Source organism: Nannospalax galili, unplaced genomic scaffold (genome assembly GCF_000622305.1).
Source record: "Nannospalax galili isolate Female #2095 unplaced genomic scaffold, S.galili_v1.0 scaffold1508, whole genome shotgun sequence".
Classification (NCBI taxonomy): Eukaryota; Metazoa; Chordata; class Mammalia; order Rodentia; family Spalacidae; genus Nannospalax; species Nannospalax galili.
Window position 1 is genome coordinate 578,654 of NW_008358858.1, and position 16,658 is coordinate 595,311.

Consider the following 16,658-nt stretch of genomic DNA (forward strand, 5'->3'; position numbering starts at 1 on the left):
TGGTTGAACCTCCTTCAAACTAGTGTTCTTTCTTTGCACACACCAGACCGTTCTGGGGAAAGTTGTTTCTCTAGTAGCCTTGCTGGCTCAGCAATATTTTACAGAGCATTTAATGTATGCCAGGTTTTGGGGATGTAGAAGTAGATAACATAGTCATGGCCCTTGTCCTTCCAGATTGTGAAGTCTGAGGAAGGAATTAAACACACAACATGAGTATTGTGGGTGTGAAGGCACCCAGGCCAAGGTCCCCCTGGAAGATGTGAGGGTTCAGCTGAAAATTGAGGATCTGAGTGGATGAAGGGAGGGGAACAAGGGAGGTAAGAAGGTGAAGAATGAAGCAGAGCCATCAGCACTTACAAAGAGTGCATTGGGAGAAAGTGAGCTGTGCTGGGGATGAACTGAAGAGGTGGACTGTGGCACCACAAAGATTGGGGTGTGGCTTGTTAGGTGACAGCACCTTATGGGCTCTAATTCTAGGGAGCAAAGTGACCCAGAGCTCTGGATGGTTATGTCAAAGCCAGGCTTCCCCTGGCAGCGGACTCCTCAGATGGAAACCTTGGATCAAGGGCTCTGCGATAGCTGTCTTTGTTTCCTCACCACAGGCAGCGTTGGACTCTCCTTCCTCCATCCCCATGTTCCTTTCCATGTTCCCATGAATGGCTCTCCCAGCTTCCTTCAGGCATTTCCTCAAATGAATCTTTGATGTTTGAGTCTCCCTGGGTGTTTGCTTCTGGAAGGATCTGGACTAGCCTATGGGGTTCATTCCATTGATAATGTGAGGCCATCTGAGACCTTGCCCTAGTTACTGTCTATTGCTTTGATAAAAACACTGACCAAGGGCTGGAGAGATGGCTCAGTGGTTAAAAGCACTGACTGCTCTTGCAGAGGACCTGGGTTCAAACCCCAGCACCTACATGGTGGCTAACAACCATCCATAGCTTCAGTTCCAGGGGATCTGAGGTCCTCTTCTGACCACTCTGGGCATTGCAAGACACAGGTGCACTTACATGCATGCAGGCAATACACTCACACACATAAAATAAAAATAATAAATAAAATATTTTAAAAAAACACTGACCAAAACCAACTTGGGGAGGAAATGGCTTATTTTATTTTACTATTACAGTTCATAATGGAAGGAAACCATGGCAGGAGCTCAGGACAGGAGCTGAGGTACAGAGACCATGGAGAAACAATCCTTACTGGCTTGCTCAGTTCGCAAGGTTGGATGTCTCAGCAGTCCCAATCTGGTGCCGAAGACCTGAAGGATTCCTGGAGGTCTGCTAGTCTTCAGTCTACGTTGGAATCTGAAGAAGTTACTTCTGTCAATGGAGGAATAACACAGCAACAAGATGAATTAACCAGTGAGAGAAAAAGTGAAAAGTTACATTCTGCCATGTCCTTTTATAGGGGCTGTTATCAGAAGGAAATGCCCACAGTTAGGATGGGTCTTCTCATTTCAAATAATCTTATCCAGGAGGTCTCTCTCTCATTTCAGTTAATTCCAGATCCAGTCAAGCTGACAACCAAGATCAGCCATCACAGGCTTTTAAATGAGGGAGTGTGTGACATCATCGGATGCAGATGGAGATTTTGACAAGAGACCAAAGCAATATCTTGATTATAGCCCAGTAAGACTGATTTCGAAATTCCAACCTCTAGCACTGCAAGAGAATGAATTTAAGTTGTTTTAAATCACTGGATTTGTGGTAAGCTCTCACAGAAGTGACAGAAAGATGATAACAGCATGTTTTACTTTTTAATTTTTTTAAATATTTTTATTTATTTTATGTGTATGAGTGTATTGCCTGCATGTAAGTGAATGCACCCATGTTGTGCAATGCCATGGAGGTCAAAAGTGGGTTTCAGAGTCCTCCGGAACTGGAGTTAAGGATGGTTTGCAGCTGCCATGTGGGTGCTAGGAATCGAACCTGGGTCCTCTGCAAGAGCAGTCAGTGCTCTTAACTACTGAGCCATCTCTCCAGCCCCCAGTGGGGCTGCCAGTGCTGTAAACCACTGAGTCATATCTCCAGCCCTTCAAAGAACGGATTTTAAGCGCTCACTGCGTGCTGCACGCAAGACACACACATACACACACACACACACACACACACACACACACACACCCCTAGCCAACCCTTCATACCTGTGGGCTCCCTGACTGCCAATACAAATAACCACAGGCCAAAAATATTTGAAACAAAATTTGCATCTATACTGAACATGGGTAGACCTTTTCTTGTCATTTTCCTTAAACAATACAGTGTAACTATGGACTTAGTGTTTGCATTTTGTTAGGTATTATATGTAATCTCGAGATGACTTAAGTAGTTAAGAGCATATGTGTAGCACATATACAAAATTTACAACATCGTATATAAGGGATCTAACATCCATAGATGCCAATATCACAGGAGTTCCTGGAACCCATCCCCTAGCAAGCTGAGGCATGATGCTGCAGGTCCGTTTTCAGGCCACAGTGACTAGAATGAGGAGGTAATGTAAGATGAACACTTGCTCACTGCAGAGTGCTGGGAGCTGAAGCATGTTCCCTTTGTAGCCAGGCAAAATTGTTCAGTGAGATCAGGAATGAGAAGCCAAAGTGCACAGGAGTTCCCAGCCACAGCTGCAGAGCATCACGGCCACCACAGAGCAGCTGGACCTCATTAAGCCTGAGCAGCCGTGGAGGAGGTGGGGTCGGACTAGTAAGTTACAGGTGACGATGACGTTTGCAGGTGGGCTGCAGAAAGGCCCATTGTGGAGAGATGAGGGGTTCCCGGCAGTGTCCTCAGAGGCAGACGAGAAAGGTGCTGGAAGTGTCTTTCAGAGTCAGTCCCCCACCTCCCCTCTCTGGGAGTAGCAAGTTCCTGTTTCTGGTTTGGAATAAGCTGCCCAGTCTCCCGGTTTTTCTCTTCTTCCTCCTCCCTCAGGAGTCTGGGATGAGGACTGACAGATGAGCAGCCAGATGTGAGCCAGGCCTCCACATGCATCACTTCCAGGAGCTCCCGAGAGGCCCCAAGCACTGCCAAGGTGATGACAGATGTGCCTCCTCGCCTGGGTCAGCTTCGGATGAAGTCATCCTTTCCCTCTGCACTCCATCAGGACTTATCCTTGGGATTTCTGAGTCACTTGACAGTTTACAACACCACTTCAGAAACCAGAAGTATTGTGGGAAAGTTTCTGCAAAGGAGGTGCTTATCCCATGTCTTCACCGAGAAGGCTCTTGAGACTGAACCAAGAAGCCTAACCAGAAAATTCATTGGCATTCAGAGAATTAACAAGTGTAGGAAAAAGGGGGGGCAGTTGCTAAGAACTGCAGCTCCTACAAAATGAAACCCACATCTCCAAATGTTCCCACACTCGCCAGGGGGATGCTGTTGGTGGGTTTTCTTGGAACTTATAAGACGGTATCATAATCTTGCCTATGGCGTCATTAGAATACTGCTAGTGTTGGGAAGATGTCTTCTGCCACAGTACTGAGGAGGTTTTCTGACTAGCATCACCTATACTCTACAGTTTGGGGGAATGCTGGAGATAGAACCCAGGATCTCATGCATATTAAGCAAACACTCTTCCATGGAACTACACCACTGCTTATGGTTTAAGTCTAAAATATCCCAGCTCAAAAGTCTCTAGGAAGGCTAGTGAGATGGCTCAGTGAATAAAGGTGCTTGCTGACAAGCCTGGGGACGTGAGCTCAATCCCTACATCATACATGGCAGAAGGAGAGAACTGACTCTGGCACGTTGTGTTCTGACTTCTACATGTGTGCCATGGTGTGTGCACATGCGCGCACATACATACACACACACACACACACACACACACACAAAATAGATCAAATGTAATAAAAACCCAGGAAGCTTAAATACGCACATACATACACACACACACAAAATAGATCAAATGTAATAAAAACCCAGGAAGCTTAAATTAAGACCCTGTCAGTAATTCATGATTTCATAACAATGGGCATATTTAATCATATTCTTTCCAATGTCTCTTCAGCAGAATATATTCTGAAGAAATGAATTTTAATGGTTAGTTTTCATGAGTGAAGGGATAAGGATATTCACTGATGAGGGACTTACAGTTAGAGGGAAAGTTCATTGTTCACAAGAAGAAAGCTTTAAGGCCAGCTGGTGGCCCAGTCTCCCTTCCTTGGGTATGTGGCCTTCATCTGTTACACTAGGAAGCTTAGTCCCAGAGAAGGTTTGTCTTAGGCTTGACCCTACTAGTTAAGAGTTCAAGTAGAGATCTGAAGGAAACCAAGATTACTACCCACGGCAATACAAAAACCAGTGGGCCATGGTTTTTGCTGATATGGCTGTAATAAATTGAAATTATGGCTGATGTGGAAATAGCGAGTTCTATCCATGCACTTCTGTTTAATGCTTGTGTTCCCAAGTGTGTGCTCGTTTCTTACAGCACCAGGTCCAGCTACCTAGGACACACAGTGAATCATGGGGCCAAGGCCCATTGCCTCAAGAAGGGCTCCCTGAATGGTATCCCCCATCTGCTCTGCCGTCAGTTCACTTGTGGAGGAGGATCCTGTCCCTTCCTGTTCCTGGAGCAAGTGTATTGTTTTTATAACATGGTCATTCTTGGCCAGCCTCTATACTGTGCAAGAAAATAAAGACATTGTTCCCTCTCTTTTCCCAGAGCTGAACTCCAGACCTCTGCCAGTTCTCATGTGTCATCCTTGGACAGACAGAATTAACACACTCACTGTCTTACCTCTGGGTACTCTACTATAATACTTAAAAAAATAACATTTGTTGAGTAAATGAACATTGTGGTGAAGGAAAGGAGAATTGTTATTTTCTAAAGTTTATTTGTGAATTAGTGACCTCAGATTGTCCATTGCTAACTTTAGGAGTTGAAGTCCCACAAGACAGGTAACCTGAGTATATTAGTTACTTTCCTCCTTGGGACAAAAGCAACTTAAGGAAGGATAAGTGTATTCTGGGTGTGTGTGTGTGTGTGTGTGTGGTGTGTTTGTTTTTGCATGTATATGTGGAGGCCAGAGGTCAATGTTGGTATCTTCCTCTGTTGCTTTCCATATTATTTTTTGGGACAAGCCTCTCATTGAACCTGGAACTCATCATTTCAACTAAACTGACTGTCCAGCAAGCTCTTGGGATCCATCTGTCTCTGCCCCCTGCCTCCTAGCCCATTGCTGGGCTTACAGATATGTACCACTGTGCCCAGCTTTACGTGATGCTGGGAATCCAAAATCAGGTCCTCATGCTTGTGCTGCAAGCACTTTGCCCACGGAGCCATCTCCCCAGCCCCTATTTTTAAATTCACTTTTAACACACACATTAAAGAGGTATCTGGAAAATTCTTCTGTATATTCTTCTATATAACATGCAAATTATAAATAGTGTGATGGTTAATATCAATCATCAGCTTCACAGGGTCTAGAATCAACTAGGAGACAAACCTCTGGGCACAGCTCTGAAGACGTTTCCAGACTTGGTTAATTGATATGGGAAGATTTACCTACCCTAAACGTGGGTGACACCATTCCATGGTCTGGGGTCCTGAACTGAATAGAAAGGAAAAAGTGCACTGAGCATCAGCAGTCACCTCTCTCTGTTTCCTGACTGCGGATGCAATGTGAACAGCTGTCTCATCATCTCGTTGCCATGACTTCTCCACCCTGACGGACTGTACCCTCTAACTGTGAGCCAAAATAAACTTACCCTTCTTTAAGTTGCTTTTGTCCCAAGGAGGAAAGTAACTAATATACTCAGGTTACCTGTCTTGTGGGACTTCAACTCCCAAAGGTAGCAACGGACAATCTGAGGTCACTAATTCATTTTCTCCAAGGCTGGTATCAGTTTGATTCCAAGATGGCCCATCCCGAGTGACCTATGTATTGTGTTGTTTGTGTGTGCTTTGAGGTGACCCCAGCCCTTCCTGCATTCCAGGAAGCAGGATGTAGTTGCTCTCCAATAATCTATAAAATACTGAAATTACCTACCAGACATTCTGAAAAATGATAGCTAGCCTTGCTAAGTACAATTGCAGCAGACAGACATGGTCACGTTCCCTCACATCCTGCTTTAGAACTAGCAAAACATCCCCTTTAGCTCTGTGCTTCCTTTCCCTCCCCGAAGGAATTTGCTATTGTTTGTAAATATAGTATCTCCCTGATATAGACTTTATTTAACTACAGTTCAAGCTTAGATTTTCTGAACATTCATATCACAGAGCATTTTTTTGGTTAATCAAATCTATGAGGTAGAATTTACACACAATACAATGCATTGTTTTAAGTATACAGTTCAGTAGTTTTAAAAAATATTTTTATTATTTTTATTTCATGTGTGAGAGTGCTTTGCCCGCATGTATGTAAGTGTACCTGTGCCATGCAATGCCTGAGGAGGCCAGAAGAGGGCGTTGGATGCCCTGGAGTTATTGACAGTTGTTAGCCACCCTGTGTGTTCTGGGAACTGAACCTGGGTCTCCTGCAAAAGCAGCCAGTGCTCTTAATTGCTGAGCCATCTCTCCAGCCTCTCAATAATTTTTTAAAATTATTTATTTAATAACAACATAATTAGAAGAAACATTTCATTACAATAGCATTGACATATTCAATAACAATTTCCAGAGCTAAGCTGCAGCTCTTTCAAAGTTGGCTGTAAATTTTTAGGTTTACAGTTGAATTAATATAGTTATACAATATTGTACTCAGTATAAACCCTATGAGACATAAAATTGAATGAGGTTTTAACCTTTAAAAAAGATCTCCATTTCATTTTAAAATATACTGTTTCATACAGAAAAACTCACTTTTAATGCAACTAACATTTAGATGTTTGCACATGTGTCTCTAATCTCTATATATCTGATTATTACTAGTCACAATCAGTTAATTTCTGAAATCCTTGGCATCTAAGCATGGATATAAAGTCATCAGATAGATTTCAATGGTAATGTTTTTCACATATACTAATTAACACTAAGCAAACTTTGATGCTTCTTCCTCAAAATAACTCATTTTTTAATTTATTGATTTGTGTGTGTGTGTGTGCATTTCATACAGAACATCCCAAACAATCTTATTCGTCTACATACCCACATCCCAAGTGGCACCCTCCCATAGCCCCCCTCCCCACTGGAGCCCATATACTCTGTCATCCCTGTTACTGTCCACTGTGTTGTCAGTGCCCCCAGCCGTTCCCCAGTGCTTGTCCATCCACTAAGTCTAATCAGCCTATCTAGAGGTCCTTGTTTTAGGAAGATCAGCTCTTCCTCATCTAGCAGCAAGCAGTTGCCAATGTTCCTTTAAATAAGATTGGGGTCTGCTTTTCATTTTCCCAGTTCTATGCTGGGTTATTATCTGGAGGTCTCTTGGGCCACCCTGGCCAACAACTCAAAGGAAGGTATCTCCTGCCTGGCATTGTTTCTTGTTATGTAGCCTTTAGCTATACACATGGACTCTTAAAGAATTTTATTGATCCCTTTAATCTTTGGTTATACTTTCCTTTTGGGTGTTTAAGACTATGCAGTTGGCCCAGATAAACCAATTTATTTTTACTCTTAAGGTCATTTGAGGATCTGTTCCTCAGGGGTCACATGGGCTTGGGAGGGGCCCTAGCTCCTTTCTTTTACCATTTCCATCTATGTGAAGATAAGTCAAAGGTCCTGCTCAACCATGGCTGGCTTTACTTGACACTGGTTCAAGTCCATCTGGTGGGGTCTCCATGTCTTCCTTGATCAAGAGGACAGGTGTCTCCCAACAGTTACAGGATATTTTGAGAGATGCTTCATAGTCCCCTGGAACTTAGTCAACCTTGGAGGGCAAGGAGCAAAAACTGTCTTTTAAGTCCCTCTGACCAAATTAGTATAGGCCTCAAAGTTTGGCTGTTAAACATCCAAGAAGGTTAGTTCTACCAGTCTGGTACTTTTAATTACCATGCGCTATGTAGATAAAGCTTGGGCAAAGACCAAACATTCTCAGAGAAACCTTGCCTAGTGACTAGACACATATTATGTTCCTTGAGCTAGTTGTATGTATAATTTTTCAGTGGACTAATATGGTTCCCTCTGCTTTTTTAAAAACTAGCTAGGCATTGACTAACCCTTCCACCATGGTTTCCCCTCAATAGTTTTTTTAATGATACTTTAAAAATATATGTTTACGGCTGGGTATAGTAGTGCATGCCTTCAATTCTAGCACTTGGGAGGCTGAGGCAGGCAGATTTCTGTGAGACTGATGCCAGCCTGGTCTGCATAGTGAGCTCCAAGCTGGAGCTAAAAGGAGATCTTGTCTCAAAGAGCATATGTATGTGAGTGAAGGCCAGAAGAGTGTGTCAGATCACCTGGAAGTGGAGTTACAGATGGCGTGAGCCACCTTGTGGGCGCTGGGACCAAACCCAGGTCCTCTGCAAGAGCAGTAAGTGCTCATAGCTGCTGAGTCATCTGTCTAGCTCCAGTTCTATGATTTTTTTTGATGCGTGTATATAATCCATGCAAACACCATTGTATTAAAGATGTGGAATGTTTCCATCATCCCCCAAAGAGTTCCCTTCCACTCCTTCGTTGTCAACTTTTCCACCTACCCTCGGTTCCAGGTAACTGCCACCTGCATTCTGCCATTATAGAGTCATTTTAATGGCTTTACTTTTAATACTAATCTATTGCAATGGCAAGATGGAGTTCTACATGCTTCTACTTGAAACACGGCAAGAGGTCGACACAGGAAAATTTTTATTTTACTGAGACAGGGTCTCCTGTAGCCCAGGTAGGCCTCGAACTTACTATATAGTAGAGGCTGTTCTTGAACTTCTGATCATCCTCCTTCCACCTCCCAAGTGCTGGGATTATAGGAATGTACCACCGTGCCTGATTAGAAGACAATTTTAGTATAAAAATAGTAATCTGTATGTTATATAATTAAACCACACAGCATGTATCCCTTTGCTGACCTTTCATTAGTGTGATCAGTTGTTTTATTGCTTTCAGATGTGCTACCAACAACTCATCTCCCTATGATCACATGCCATCACTCCCATCAAAGACTGGAACCTGTCTCCTCTCTTCTTGAATCAGGAATGACTTTGTACCTTAATTTGACCAAAAGAATGTGGAGGAGGGGATGTTCTGCCAGTCCTGGGCCTGTTCTTCACACAGGACTTGACAATGTCTGTTTTCGGCTTTTTGAAATTCAACCACCATGTTTATCAGTTCAAGTTAGACTTCTGGAGTTTGGGGTGGTAGGAAGAGGAAGAGTGGAGAGGGAGGGCCCAGCCTGCTCTCTGACCTCTGGCCACCCGAACAGTCTAAGCACTGAAGGGAAACCCCATCTCCAGTTCTCAGTTCAATGTGAGTGACTTTAATTAACTCAATGCAGAGCAGAAGATCGCCCATCTGGGCCCAGCCAACCACAGAACTGGGGAGCAATAATTCCTTATTGTCCTCAGCTGCTAATTTTACTTCTACAGCAATCAGTAACTAAAATGATTAAGAGCACTGATGGATGGTAATGCCCTTATAGAAACACTTGAAACATCATCAGTGTCTGGAGAACATGTGCAGCCTCCACAACACTGCAAAACATTGTCTGTGCTTTGTGAACAACCTAGCCCCAGGTAGCTTGTTAAACCTGCTCCTACCGAAGGAACAAGAACTCAGAATCACAGCCAAGCAGGCTTCCTGGGGAGCTCTTGAGAACTCAGTGTACAGTTGGTACAAGAAGGAAAGGTGCCTTGGATCCTTTCTTTCTTTGATGTGACTTTCAAAGTGATGTCACACAAGCAGGTGGAATTTTAGCTCAAGAATCTAAGCCTATAGGAAGACTTTAGATATTTGAAGAGGGTTGCAAGGTTTTTGTAGAGCCAGATCTCTGGCTAAATTATTCAGAAATTCCCACCATCAAAGAAAGCCTGGTGGGAACTGTAGTAGGTAATAGCTATTCGCAAAGGCGCTTGTTAAGTCAATGAATATCTGCAGGGTCATCTGGATATCCCACAGGCCTGTTAGGTTTAAGGAACCTGTGACAGGTGCCAAAATGTCCACCAGGCAGGCCAATCCACTCTGACAATTCTAGAATCATCATACATGGTCTGTAGACCAGAGAGGGCTGCAGCAAGTGAAATTGGAGATGAATTAGTTGGTCAGTGGTAGATTTGGGCTCCACTTAACCTTTTGCCATAGGGAGGGGCAAGCTCAGGGCACCCACATAAGCCTGTCACTTGCCTTTCTTCCCTGGAAGACCTGATTATTTTCAACTAAATCTCTAGGTCATAGAAAAATAAAGACATCCCCCTGCAGCAACTCATTTGAATGGAGGAAGACTCCTAATGGGTGCATGTAAATCATGGCTCCAAATGTTTGAATAGCCAGGTGGTAGAAACAAGGACACCAGCATTTCCTGATAAACACAGGCGGTACACTGCTAATAGAGGTGGTTTGGAATTGGCCATGGTGACAAGAGCACTTGGGAACAAGAATACTCTGTTGCAGCTTAAGAATCCACTAGTTGGAGAGCTTCCCTAAGAAGAAGAGGATGGGACAGGGGGAAATGTTTTGGTTCTAGACCTGTGCCTGGAGCTTAACTTTTTAATGTTTGTAGTGGTCTGTGTTGTCATGGTTCCCTGTGCAAACACTGATGTAGATTTCCCTAGTATCGTCCTCCAGAGAGTGAGGGGTCAGGGATGGGAATGTGATGACCCTATGAGGCTGTGAGAGGGACTGCATGTATGATAAAGACAAGGAAGAGGGGCTAGAGAGATGGCTCAGCAGTTAAGAGCACTGGCTGCTCTTGCAGAGGACTCAGGTTTGATTCTGAGCACCCACATGTCAGCTAACAACTGTAACTCCAGCTCCAGGGGATCCGATGTCTTTTTCTGACCTCTGTGGGCATTCACAATACAGATGTACTTACACACATGCAGGCAATACCCTCATACATATAAAATAAAAATATTACAAAAAAAAATTTTTTTAAGACAAGGGCAAGGACAAGGCCAGGTCAGTAGTAAATACAGAACAACACAGATCTGGTATCAAAGAGTCAGGGTTTTCACTTTCTAGACTGGTAAATCCAAAGGGAGTGACTGTGCATATGAAAGTGGTCCCTCAGTCTTTGCCAGCAGTTTGAGAAGCTGAGGTACTCAGAGCTGCAGGCAGGAGGAGGTGAACTGACTTTTGTTATTCACTCTGTCTGTAACTGAAGCTGGCCACACCCTCTGGCATCTGACTGAGTAGGAAAAAGGCCTCAGGGTGTCCTGTGCTGGGGACACCAGGTGACTGTACAGAGTCCATGCCAGCCAGGAGATCCCAGCAGTGCAGGCCTGATGGGAAATGTGCAAGCTTGGAGGGTTTTCCTGACTGGGTGGAGCATCTGGTTGAGTCACCTTTCCCTTGCCTGGGGAGGGGAGCCACAAGTTCTCTGCTCCTGTTTTCTTGCCAATCCTTTGTCCCCCCCCCCCCCATCATTTCTCCTGACTGTTCTAGGACAGCTAAGCAATGCTAATAGGAGCTCAAAAAACACTTGTTTTTATTTCCCTTCTAAATTCTAGACCTAACACGGGATCAAATGGTAAGCAAATGCTCCCCAAAGCAAAAGGTAACTTTTGCCAAAACCAAGCTACTAATCAAGGATCTTTCAAACACAAGAGGTAAGAGATAGTCCAGGGTCAGTGCTGTTACAAAGCAGTCTCTATGCTTTTGCTCGCTGAGATAACCTTATGACGACCTTCAAACACAGATTCTGGGGGCTGGAGAGATGGCTCAGTGGTTAAGGGCACTGACTATTCTTGTAGAGGACCCAGGTTCAATTCTCAGCACCTACGTGACCTCTAACAACTGTCCATAACTCCAGTTCCAGGGAATCTGACACCTTCTTCTGACCGCCGAGGGCATTTCATGACATGGGTGCACTTACACACTTGCACTTACACTCATACACATAAAATGAAAATAAAAACACAGATTCTCAGAAATATTTAAAAAATGATTTTCAAATTGTGTTATTTATATCTAATTTGTGTGTATCCCACATCCCTTTTTTGGAATGATAAATGCTCATGTTTATTTTGCAAATGTTTTTTACAGACTTTCATCTGTCTTCTCACATCCTGCTGAGCTGGCAGAGTCTTGAGGAGGTCAGGAGTACCTGCCCCCTAGGCGCCTCTGAATCTAAGCTCAGTTTTGGAAAATATACCACCATCAAGGCAGGGGCAGGAGAGTGTGTCTGTCCTAACATGCAGATGCTTTGAAGGTTTGCATAGGTCTTGCTGGCTCTGTTGGTGAATACCTTCATCATGATGATGTGTTAGGGACAGCATATTAATCTTCATGGCATATAGGAATGTAGTCTCATCGGCTGGGTATATACCATTGTGAAGGTGAAACTTACCTTTGGACACTTTAATTCACAAGCTACAGACACTTGTTTAAATTCACTCAAATGAAAAAAGGACATTACATCAGGACATAGTGGTATTTCCAGGAACCCAAGGGCAAAAGGAGCACAGAGTTTCATAAAACACTTGGGCCCAGGACAAAGATACATGTCAAAGGCATGTTGCATTTCTAGATGTGCAAGCAGAGACTCCTGTGACCTGGCAGTGGTGGGCAAGGGTCTGCCCAGCGCAGTCTAACAGTGTAGCCCCAATCTAGGCTTGGAAAGAGAAAAACTCTTTTTTTTTTCATCTTTTTGAGACAGGGTCTCCCTGTAGCCTCAGCTGGCCTGGAACTTGCTATGTAGACCAGGCTGGCCTTGATTTCACAAAGATCTGCCTGCCTCTGCCTCCTGAGTGCTGGGATTAAAGGCATGTGCCACAACACCCAGCATGAGTTTGTATCTGTATGTAATGCAAGTCTATGTTTAAGTATGTACATATGTGTTCAGGAATGCTCAGAAGCCAGAAGAGAGTGTCAGATCCCCTAGAACTAGAGTTGCAGGAAGTTGTGAGCCACCCAACAATGTATTATTCTCTCATATTCTCTCTCTCTCTCTCTCTCATTCTGTCCCATCCATGTTGCCCGCTCCCATCTCTTGGCACAGGGGACTGAATCTGGAGCCTTGTACATGCTAGGTAATTATACCCTATTGAGCCATCCCTCGGCCCTATTCTCATTTTTTAAAATTAGTAAACAGAGGCACAGAGCTGTTAAGTGACTTGCCCAGATCCTACAGGTAGAAGTAGAGCCCCACTGCTCCCTAGTGCCCTCAATTCCCCAAGCCCTGCTCTTACCATCTGTGTCTCTGGTCTCCTGCTTACAAATTTAGATACGTTAAAAAGGGACAAAGTTCATCCATTCACTTCTGCATGTGGGTGGCCTTGGGCTTGATCCTCAACACTGCAATAATAAATAATAAATAAATAAATAAATAAATAAATAAATAAATTTTGCCAATGGAGTCAAGTGAAATCTGTACTCTCATACATGGATGGTAACTCTGTAAAATGGCATAAATACTTTGGAAGGCAATTTGGCATTAGTCATAAAAATTCTCATCATCTTTGACCTAGTTTTTTGACTTTGAAATTTCTATCTTCAGAAAAAGATACTGTGTGCTATTAATATTTACAAAGGGGACATTAATATTGAAAATCTTTTTTAAAAGAGCAAGAACAGTGTAGGGAAATGGTTACATAAATTTTGATATATCTGTTGCATTTAAATGTTATGTGATCACCTTCTATAAGGACAGACTTACCTCAACCCAGGTTCTAGAATGTTCTACTCCACTCCCCAACCTGCTAAGCTGGTCCCAATGGAAACTGAGGAGGTCAAGGAGGATCCTGTCGCTGGTTTTTATGGGATTCCGGCCTGGCTGAGGGGACAAGTCAAGCTTAGTCAAGGCACATGGTGGTATGGTGGTTCTAGGCATTGACTGGAGTCTCGGAGAGGCCCAGAGGTAAGAAGGGAAGGGTCCTGTTTCTCCCTAAGGTGCGGGATTTCTGATGACAGCAGGGAACAAGGCTGTGGATTGGAAGCTGACTCCCCCTTTCTGCTGGTCTTGTTGCAGGCTGTGTTTTTCTTGCCATCATCTACCTTACATGGGTTTTCTCTTAAAAGCACCTGAAATAGCTGGTGTGGTGTTGTACGCCTTTAATCCCAGAGCTCAAGAGGCAGAGGCAGGTGGATCTCTGAGTTCAAGGCCAGCCTGGTCTACACAGTGAGTTCCAGGCCAGCTGGGGCTACAGGGAGACCCTGTCTCAAAAAAACCAAACAAACAAACAAAAAAAGCACCTGAAATCACAAGCCAAGTGGCCCAAGGCTATCTCCAGGCCCCATCCAGCTGCTTCATGCTATTCAAATGAGGGGCAAGTCCAGCAGAAGGCCGTGGTCCAGCTGCTGCCCGTTACCAGGCAATTTCTGTGACTATGGGCTAAAGCCGGCTTGGAATGCGCTCAGTCCTCAGCGGTTAGCAGATCAGCAGCCTTCTCAGAGGGGAATTTTGTGGAGTCAAATGACCGACTAGATTTTCCATTTGTGTAAGCAGGAGAGAGCTCAGCCGCCTCCCTGACCTCTGTTAGCACAGCCTCGGGACCCCTCGGAGCTGCACAGGCCAAGGCTCTTCAAAAATGACGTGAAAATGTGGCCAAGGGAACCGAGGCAGCTCCAGAGGGCATGCCTGCCACACCGCAGAAAATCAGGAATTGCAGTCTCATTTCACGCTCCTTTCAGTGACTCCCTCTGAGAAGCTTCTGTGTCCAAGTAAAACAACACTAGGGTGCCTCCCCGAACCCGGCGGCGAGGGGGGCTGAAGTTGCACTTCAAGGGTGCCAGCATCCCTGCCACGCCCGAGCCCTCACACACAGAGCCACAGTTGGCAGCCCTCGGATGTTTCAGTGGCCAACAGTCCTGCCACTCCGAGTGGCCACACACCTGCTTCCTTGTACCGGGCATCACCCCAAATTCCAAGTGAATGCCCCCCCTCCCAGGAAGAATTTTAAATATTTGGTGTGTTACCTTCTTGGGGCCTCATCTTACTCAAACATCCACGTGGGGCAGCCTGTGGAGACCTCTTGAAAGGTGCCAGGCATTAGTCATGTCTGCCACCGTGCTAAGGGAGAATCTGCTCCTCTTAAAGTGATCCAGGGGTTTGACCATGTTGGGGTGTCTCACCTGAGCTTCAGCTTCAGAAGGCCTGATGGGATTTCTCTCAACTCATTCTGAAAAAGGAAACAGAGGCACCAAAAAATTATTGTCAAGGCAGAGACTCAGACTTTAAGAGGAAGTAGAGTTTCATAGCAGTTCAGGTGCTTGGAAGGCTGAGGAACAAGGATCGCTAGTTCAAGGCCTGCCTGGGCTATTTAGTGAGACTCTGTCTCAAAAAGTAAAGAGGGATGGGGATGTGGTTCTGTGGTACAGCCTAGCATGGGAGATGTTTTGGGTTCAATTCTCAGTATTAAAAAAAAGAAAAGAAAAGACGAGAAAAGAGGACATAAGGCAAGAAAGAAGGAAAGAGGGAAAGAGGAAGTCTGGAAGCTGGTGAGAGGAGAGAGGAGAGGAGCCAAGCAGGCAAGGGGAGGTTCTCTGTCAATCAATGTGGTGTGTGTGTGTGTGTGTGTGTGTGTGTGTGTGTGTGTGTGCAGGATTCCTGTTCTTGGACACCGGGCTCTTCAGTTCTTGCGTTCAGGTTCCCATGAAATCCCTGCAATGGTTCCTGTTTTCTGGAACCAACCAGGCTTGAATGAGACTATTCCCAGCAATCACACAAGGGCTTCCAGATGCTGTCTCAGCCACACACACACACACACACACACACACACACACACACACACACACAAAAAACCCGGTGAACTGGCAGTAGCTTCCTTGCCTGCATTATCTCAAGAGCCAGTGTGGGTTTCCCTGACTTATTCAGGAAGAACAAAAGTCAGCTGTTAGTTCTACAAGGATGCTGAACACCTGACCAGACAGTGTGTGCTGCATCCCGGTCCCTCCCAAGAGTTTCTCATTCACTGCACAGAGGAGCAGCATGCAGTCCTGTGGTAGGGAATATAATTCCTATGCCCAGAGTACCACAAGGATCATGGGAAGGACCTTCCTGGAAAGCCAGGTTCTGAGAGGTTGTGAGTCCCCAGAGCACCAGGAAGTCTGTAGAATGGACAAAAGTGCTTCCCCAGGAAACAGGAGGAAGCAGCTGGCTCACAGGCAAATCGGTGGTCAGTCAGCAGGGAGGAGAATTCCTCTTAGAAATCTTTTGGAGTGACTGTCCTCAAAGTTCACAATGCACTCTCTCCCAAAGTTCTGAATAAAGGGACATCCCAGCCATAGAACCTTTCACCCAGGAAGGTGGATCCCTCTGGTCCCTGCACTCTTGAGCAGTGGGTCCCAGGAGCATCCTGTGGGTGGACCTCACTATTTCCAGACCCCATGGGGAAGGAGGAAGTAGTATTTCCTGTTATTCACCTTTGTCTCTGTCCAGCCTGGGACTGCCCACTTGGCCTTCTCCAAAGGGAACAGTCACCACCATCCTGAACCCCCTGCTGAAAACCAACATGAGTCCCCAAATAAGATGCTTTAAGACAGTCACAAGAGACTAATTCTTCTGGTACCCGTCATAAGCATGGGTGGGATAAGGAAAGGGACACACTGGCATTTATTCAGCACTTGTCAGGAGCTGAGTCCAGGGCACACCCTGTTTATCCCCCCGCCATGGAGACGCATTTATATGTGTGGTT